We start from the raw sequence: 8,709 nt of genomic DNA, 5'->3' as shown, positions 1-8,709 counted from the left end.
GTTGTGGGAAGAATGAGAAAGTCTACTTAGAAAAATGGGGACTGAGAATGGGATGTTAACTGGAGGGAATGTCTGAATTCAGGCTGCTAGAATAAGGTACCATAGATGGTGGCTTATAAACAGTAGAAACTGATGTATCATAGTTCCGGAGTCTGAAAATCTGACATCAGGGTGCCAGCATGGTCCAGTTCTGGTGAAGGCCCTGCAGACTGTGGATTTCTTTTGTATCTTCACCTGCTGTTACTAGGGTGAGAAAGATCTCTGGGGTGTTTTTTTTGTTTGTTTGTTTGTTTTTAATAAGGGCACTAATCCAATGTGTAAGGGCTCCACCTTCATGACAATTACTTCCTAACAACCCCATCTTCTAATACCATCACATTGGTGGTGATGATTTCAATGTACACATTTTAGAAGGAGACAAACATTTAGGACCTAACAGGGAAGTAGCCTCCAGACAAGAATCATTTAAAGTTGCATGTTTGTCTGCTGATGGCAGGAATACAGTAGAGAGAAATAATTTGATGATTTAGTCAAGGCAGGAGTCGAGTCTTTGAAATGATAAGAGTGCATGAGAGCTGGGTGCAAAATTGGAGCAATCACCTTTTCATGAGATTGGGAACTTTTTTTTTTTCTTGAGAGTCTTGCTCTGTTGCCCAGGTTGGAGTGCAATGATGTGATCTCAGTTCCTATAACCTCCACCTCCTGGGTCCGAGAGATTCTCCTGCCTCAGCCTCCTGAGTAGCTGAGACTACAGGCACACACCATTACACCTGACTAATTTTTGTATTCTTAGTACAGAAAGCATTTAGCCATGTTGCCCATTCTGGTCTCAAACTCCCAACCTCAAGTGATCTGCCTGCCTCACCTCCCACAGTGCTGGGATTACAGGCATGAGCCACTGTGTCCAGGGGAGAATGGGAATTTTATCCCTTATCAAAAGACAGAAGACAGAGAACAAGCAGGTCAGTAAATATGGTGGCAAAGAGGTGAAAAAGCTCCTAGCTGATTGCTTACTTTCTCAGCAATGAGGCACGGCCATCAGCTGAAAGTGAGGGTGGCAGGGATGTAGAAGATAGGGCAGAAGGGTGAGAAATCGTTGTTTGGGAGAATCTAAATGTGAAGATGAAAGGGAAACCCAAGGAGGGCTGCCTGGCATGAATGAGTGTCCATTTTAGATTTAACAACATCAAATCTAGAGGACCAATCAGCATAGTTGGGTTTTTGTCCAGCAATGTTTAGCTGCACTGGGGCAAAAGTCTTGGCCACAGATGATAATACTAGCTGGCATATATTTAATGCTTACTAGGTGTCAGACACATTCTGAAGCACTTTAGAAGTCTTATTTGTTTCTTAAACCTGCTTTATCATGTATGTGCTACTATTATAGGTGAGGAAAATGAAATAGGGACAGCTTGAAAGGGCTGGGGCTTGTTACAGATCCTGACAATTAGACTCAAAAGTCCACATAATTCATGCCTCATGGGCTGTTACTAGGACAAATGAATCAATGGTATATAAAGCATTTAACACAGTGCCCTGACCATAGGAATCATTCAATGAATGCAAGCTATGAATAGAAGTATTTAGGGAATGATATTATCTACCACATAGAGTTTTTATAAAGCTTAAGAGAGATGAAAAGTGTGAAATTCTGAGCCTAGCACCTGGAACTTAATAAATGTCAGTGCGTTTCTTTTCTGCCCTTCTCCACCAACCTACATAATATTCTGACATCTAAGTCCTTAGTCATTTGATTGCTGAGAACTGTGTTGCCATGGGAGACCACTAGGTGGCGCCACCAAAGAGCAGGCCTGTTTCATTTACCTTCCGATTTAACTCAGATACAGGTGGGCGAGCAGAAGCTGGACCTTGACAACCAAAAGAAGAATTGTCATAAGTAAATAAACAGATGGATAGAGAGAGGGATAGGGTTGCATTTAAAGCATATATTTGGGTAAGCAAATAAAACAAAGAGCATGTATATCCAAAAAGACTCTGTTAATTAGATAGGCAGGCGACAAGGGCCAGTGCAAATTTCCTGTGCTTGCAAGCTAAATAAAACAGAAATCTTGCCTACTTTCTCAAAACCAAATGATACTCCCAAACTGTTAAATCCATGCATCAGACAAAATTTCTAACCCTGGCATGGGCATATGTCTCTCTATTTCCTTTCCCTGCCTCCAGCACAGGTAATGGAGACTTCAGCCCAGCCCAACCTATAATTTGATAGCTATCTCTCTAGCTGCCAACCCCATCCAAGATCAACAAATGAAAACACCTAGTGTTCTAAGCAATGCTGCCTCATCCGGAGACAATCCCAGGTATCCTTCTTTGTGCAACACTTACATTCCAGGAGGTTCTCTCTGAACGACAAAGGTCAGAAACAGAATAGCACAGGCATGCTTTTCTTATCTCTCTTTCCCTAGGAGCAGTGATGTAATGCAATTGGAATCTCTTGCCTGTTTATTGTATCATCATCCATAGCTGTATGCCTCTATGGTATTCTGGGAAAGGCATAGATACAATTAAAATAAAAATCCATCCCACCTCATTATCATGGCCTTTGGGTACACTTTCCAAGTTCCACCCTCCCCATCCCTGGGCATCTTTATGTCATTCTATTGCTTCCTGGATCGCCCCACTAAGGCCATATGTATCTGCTTGTAGCCAGTGCAACTGAGCTCCCCAAACACAGATTCCCATGAAAACTGAACAAAAGAGGAGGGAGAGGCAGAGCATGTTAAATGTCTCATTAGGCCTTCTGTCTGATTCTCATTAGATTCGCTGACTGCTTCTCATTAGGCCCATTGCCTCAACTTCTTTCAGGCCCTGAATATGTAGGCCAGTGCTTATTGTCATGGTTGGTCGAGAAGATCCATTTCATTTATTCATAAATTGAATGTGGCTTATGCAAAGTCCCAGGCAATTTGTTTTGACAAAGTTGAGGCAGGCGTATTGTTGTTATTTGCTATTTTTTGAGCAATCCTAAGCAGGGTGGGCAGAAGAAATAATTTAAAAGAACCAGCATGAAAACTTCAAACACTGCTGCAGAACTGGAGCACTGGGAGACACATGGTTGCAGCCAAGAGGCCAGCATCATGTGCAGACATCTGCAATGGGACATCATGGTCACAATCACAAATACCATCAGGTTCAGAGAGGAACTGCTGTGGATCTAACAAGATGCCTCGTGTAGGCTATGGAAGAGAATAACTATAAGGGATATCACTAAGTTGCAATTCCTGTCCTCCCTGCCATTTGGAAACATGTAGCCAGTGTTTTGAATTAAGAGCCAAATAACACTAAAAAGTTACTGTACAGTTACATATTCTACAAATTATGTGTATAGTACATTACCCTTGTGGAAAAAAGAATAACTGACATCTCAATATTTTTCTCCCTGAAACAAGTGACCGATCCCTTTCCCTGGGAAGAAAGCTCCCAAGATGTGGCAGGAAGTTAATGGAACTTAGAGCAGTATATTTATTATGACATTGATGGACTTGTCCCTGAAGAATCACACAAAATACATATCTGCAATGGAAAAAATAAACATTGATGAGCATTTGCCCCCGAAATGGTAAGCAACTGCATACTTTCTATGCTGTCTCTTTGCCATTGTTTGCTGTCTTGGTGCTTGAGTTTCTCTCCTGGGTGCATGTGATGTACATCTAACATGACTTTCAGAGTCATCTGGTGCCTAGAAACAGAGAGGTGATTTTCACAAGGAATTACTTTTTAAATTTTCCTGGACAGTGAAGTTTGAGGGAGGAGATTTAGTACCCTTCAGAAAGCTAGTGTTTACCCCTCAGCTGAAGGTATGCTCTGTGTTTGATATAGACCTATCGAAGCAAGTCAGGCTGCCCAAGAAACACTTTTCTGAAATTGAATATTAATATTAGATTGGAAACTTTCTCCCTGTCCCAGCTCCCAACCCATGAGGGAGAAAAGAGGTGTCTCCATATAAAGCCTTCTCTATCAGGAAGCAAGGCGGGTAATCCCCAAGGAAGAAGGACCGTGACTCACTGAGGAGGTCCAGGGTGTGGTTTCTTGTAGACAAACTCCAGCTGTTCCATAAGCTGGGAAGACATGGCCACTTCTCCTTTGTGGGTTTTGTTCAAGTTTGCAATGTTGCATTTTGAGGTAGCACTGGAATCCTGTTTTTACCTTGTGCTGTAGGAAGAATTTCCATCTGGGTTCATGACTGTATCAGTGAGGTTACCTATGTTTAGGTTTGCTGCCTTTGTATCAGGCTATGTGGTCAGTCTTATAAGGACATACGTGAAGATCAGAGCATAGAACTTGCTGTTAGGAAAGAGCATGGCCATTCCAAAGATGCTTTTGTGCTGATTTCCCTCACCCCTAATACTGACTTCTCAGCCAGTTTCCCCATCATTGGTGAGTGGCCGTCAACCTTGTATAAGTACTCCCGCTTTGGGGAACTTGACCTCCGAGCATTCCAGGAAATGTGTAACCGAGACTACAACGTTCGCTCACAACATTCCCAAACAAAACTTGTTTTTCTCCCAGTTGGCTTGCGGAATATACTGTTTTGTGAAGTCCTTTTAAGATGACAGGTTTCTGTGCATTAATAAATATCAGAAAGAGACATGCTTATTGGTGCCTGTGAGACATAATTGTGGAGATGACATAAAAATTTTGGCTCCAAACCTTTTCAGTAAAAAGCCCAGTTCAGAGACAGGCTAGAACAATGAGCTGAAAATGATCTTGGCCTTTCAAGCGCTTTATCCTATCCAAAGTTTCAGTGCGAGAACCTGATCTCCCAGAAAGTATTTCTTTTATTGCCAACCATAGAGAATCACTGACAAAACTAATTAAAGAATTTGAACCTCATTTCCTCTTTCATTAGCTGACCCTCAACCAAGGGCTGGACTCCAAACAAAGGCGCTCTGAGCCAACAAGATATAGAATGTGAGGCTCTCACCAGGGTAAAGAGGGCTGCGTGCTCTCATTCTCCTCTTTGAAAGAGCTACTTGAGTGCAAAATACCTTGCCCCCTCTTTTTTTTATAATGGAAAAAGCTTTGGGTTGCCATCAGAAATAATGAAGTTTGAAGTTTCTGAAAGTTATTCATTTATTGGACTCGACTTTCCACCTTTCCCTGGAATTCCAGGAGCCAGGTCAAGACAGTGAGTTCTCATGGAAAATTAAGTATTTTTGCAAAGGTGCTTAAAGAAATATGCTTGTTTCAGGTTTCAGACTCTCAAGGGGATGGCGGTCATTGATTTCCAGGCTTAAGACAATGATAAAGACTTCCAGATACGAATGAGCCTATATGGAATCCAGCCAGTCTACCTGAAAGGCCTGTTGTAAAATACTTGGTTCTGTCTTGGATATTCACCCTTCTCCTTCTTGACTTCTTTCCTTCCGCATTTTAAGATTGCATAATTTGGCAGTCATCACAGTGATCACATAGAATGGCATTTATTGATTGAGTACCTTGGCCAATTGAATAATAACTAACTAAAGATTGTGAAATGATTATCCATGGAAGTGATGGGCTCTATTATAACATATATCCTTATTAGTTGGTTATGAAGCTGACATAAATTTAAAGAAGAGGGGCCTCAGGGAGATTTCTGGAAAAATTTTTATTTTATTAATATGGAAAAATCTTAAGCTTAGAGATTCAGAATTTTTCTTATATTAAGGAGCAGAAACAAATACCATTTTATTTTAAAATATATTTGCTTTTCATTTTAACTTTGATGACAATAAAACAAATATTTTGGTATGTCAGTCATCATTCAAAAACAAAAGATGGGTCTTGTTTCTGGAGTGGCACCCCAACCTACTTAATATTACACAACTGATTTGTCTGCATGATCCTGTTTGATCAAGTGAGATGGCCCTCACTGAACAGGCCTTTCCAAGAGCATTGTACATCAAGTCAAGACCTTCTTAATCCAGAGTAAAGCTAGGGATATACAAGAGTGGCAAAATGTAAACAAGGGGAGACCCAAGAATATACTTAGCATGGGAGCTCATGACTTCCTCTCTGAATCTGGCCAAGAGTATTGTTCCTGCTGTGTGCACGGCTTAGGATATCACCCAGGGAACCGGATGCAATGCTTTGGCACTTCATCTAATTTCTCTTCTCTGGAGAACTAGTCAGCAGTGCCAGACAGATTCCCTTGCAAGTGATCAAATACTTGACTTTGAACTTTTGGTGAAAAATATAATGTGGGATAATCAATGAGTGAAACTACATTATGCAATCCCAGAAATATGCAAAAAATAAGAAAAAGAAAAGGGAAATTAACATTCTTGGATTATTTGACCATGAGCGCATGGAATTTGCTTTAAGTAAAAGCTTCTATGACAATGGAATCTTGAAGGAATTACAACTGAAATCCAAAAAAAAAAAAAAAAAAAAAAAGAAAGAATTAAATGGTCTTATGTATTTTTTTAAAATCGTTGTGTTCAATTGTGCTATGTAGAATCCACAGTTTTCTCTTCCTTTAACAAAATCTTGGGTGTATTCCATAACTTCCTGGTCACATTTGGTAATTAAAACTTAGTGTGGCTTAATTTAAACCCTTAATTGCATATCCAATTTAAAGCTAGAGCTGTGACTCTGGCTGCTTAGAAAGAGGGTGGGGGGCAAAATCTGGCTACGGAGCAATGCTATCCTCCCCCTCCTCTTCAGCTTTTCTGGGGAGCCCAAAGGAGGGCTGGGGAATTCACTGAAATCCTTTCTTAAATGGCCATTTCCCTGTGGGAGGGAGGTGCCCCTGAGCACTCTTCTGATTCTTCCTGGTTCCATTTTCCTCTAGGAGTTTCCATGCAAGTGATGTATGTGTTTTCAAGCTTTCCGCACCCTCCTGAATGCAGCCTTGTCTGCCATCAGCCCTAGGAGGGCATCTCAGGTCTCCACTTGGTGGACCCTGGAGGAAAACACGGTGGATGCTGGAGGAACCTCCTGGCTTCAGCACCTCTTCTCACACCGGGTTTCTTCTAGTGGAGCCAACAAAAGGTCACAGTCTTATTTCATGTCCTCTGAGCACAGAAGAAAACTAGGTGGGTTGGGGATCACCTTCCCTTTCCCAAGTATTAATACCACAGTTCCTCCAAGTCGACACCAATGCCTTCAGAAATTCCTAGACTGAAAGCAGGCCATAGCTTGCGTGATCCTCTCTGCCTGTATCACACCTTAAGGCTCCACATTTTCTATGGAGACATTTTGAGTCTGCCAACTCTGGAAGCTCAGAGGTCCTCTAGGTGGGAAATGAGATGACAGTTTCCTTGTATTGCAAGTCCCGCCTGCCAGTCACTATGAATGACGCTCCTGGAGGGGAAACGTGCCCTTCCCTGGGCCTGTCTCACGCACACTTCTGCCACCTTCTCTAGACTGTGCAGAGCCTGGCAGGATGCGGAGGTGCTTGTTGGCAGTGGGTCCCTCCTGCTGCCTCGTAGTAACCCGGAGGGGTGGTGTCTGGTCCCGATGCATGGTGGCTTCTTGATGGGTCTTGCGAAAATATGGCCATATCTTTGTTTCCAGTAGTATTAAATGTCCTGTCACACGAGCAAAAAAGGAACATGGCTTAAAAGTGACTTATTTGGGGGAAAATATAGGTCTAAAAAATACAAATTAGCCAGTTATGTTGGATCACACCTTAATCCCATAGCTTTGGAAAGCTGAGGTGAGAGAATGACTTGAGCCCAGGAGTTCAAGTTTACAGTGAGCTATAACACGACTGCACTCCAGCCTGGGTGACAACGTCTCTCTCTTAAAAAGAAAAAAGCCACTTATATGTCTTATATGTTAAATGATGGGCAATGGAATGATTAGGTTTCACACAGTCTATGAATCTATGTTAATTGTTAATTCTCAAAATGATTTTTATACCTAGGGCTCAATGAATAAAACATTTCTTCATAAAAATTAGAGGAAGGAGACTGATTGAGCTTACATTCCCAAATCATAGGCCCACTACCACAGGACAGGTAAAGTCATGGAGATATATAGCATATCATATTCCTACTTGCTTACAATCTTCTTGTGAGTTTGGTTCCTAATTTAGAGTACTGGGTCACTGGGTCCATCTGCGTATCCATCCACCATCCATTCTTCCTTCCATCTATCTCCATATTCATCCATCTTAGCGTCCTGATTCTTGTCCCTTAAAAGCTATAATACAATGTTTCCATTATGTGATCTGACTTTTAACAAGCACCCCAGATGTGTCTAACTTAAGTTTGAGAAACTCTGGGCTATACTGAAGACTGCAGAAAAGTACCTTCTCATCAATAAAATCAGTGATCAGTCTCTTTGGTGATATTTTCCTAGGCATGGCTGGCCTCACAGAGAACTTCCCTTGAGATAATGTGCTGTATTCACATGCAAACTTTGATGTGCATACCTCAACCAAGTAAGCCTACATGTGTTTCCACTGAATGTGGACAATTTTGTGAAGTGCATTCAGAGAGATGGAGAGTTCAGATCAAGAGGAAGCTTACTCCCTGCCCTCTAGCCTCACACCACCCAGCAGAACTTCTTCACCATCTGAAATAATTGTTTGTCCACTTACTACTCATTATCTACCTTCTCAAACCTGAATGTAAACTGTGATATTAAGTACACTGATTGCTTCTTCACGGTGGAGCCCTGGCACCTGGTTTAGATACCAACACATAAGAACGACTGCTACTATTACTGTTAATGACTCAATGGGCCACATAGATAGAC

At 41.7% G+C, this 8,709-nt stretch overlaps 1 long non-coding RNA gene across 1 annotated transcript; it reads left to right on the top strand.

Annotated features, from left to right (window-relative positions):
- Positions 1 to 3,125: 3,125 nt before the first annotated feature.
- Positions 3,126 to 7,155, top strand: LOC135270728 (uncharacterized). The gene is made up of 3 exons (XR_010338855.1): positions 3,126 to 3,580; positions 5,213 to 5,322; positions 6,797 to 7,155. It is a non-coding gene; the product is annotated as an uncharacterized LOC135270728 (long non-coding RNA).
- The last annotated feature ends 1,554 nt before the right edge of the window (positions 7,156 to 8,709 follow it).

This window comes from Aotus nancymaae, unplaced genomic scaffold (assembly GCF_030222135.1).
Source record: "Aotus nancymaae isolate 86718 unplaced genomic scaffold, 86718_ANA_hifiasm-v0.15.2.pri h1tg000065l, whole genome shotgun sequence".
In the NCBI taxonomy this organism is placed as follows: domain Eukaryota; kingdom Metazoa; phylum Chordata; class Mammalia; order Primates; family Aotidae; genus Aotus; species Aotus nancymaae.
Note: the sequence above shows the minus strand (reverse complement) of the source record. Positions and strands in the feature narration are given on the sequence as shown.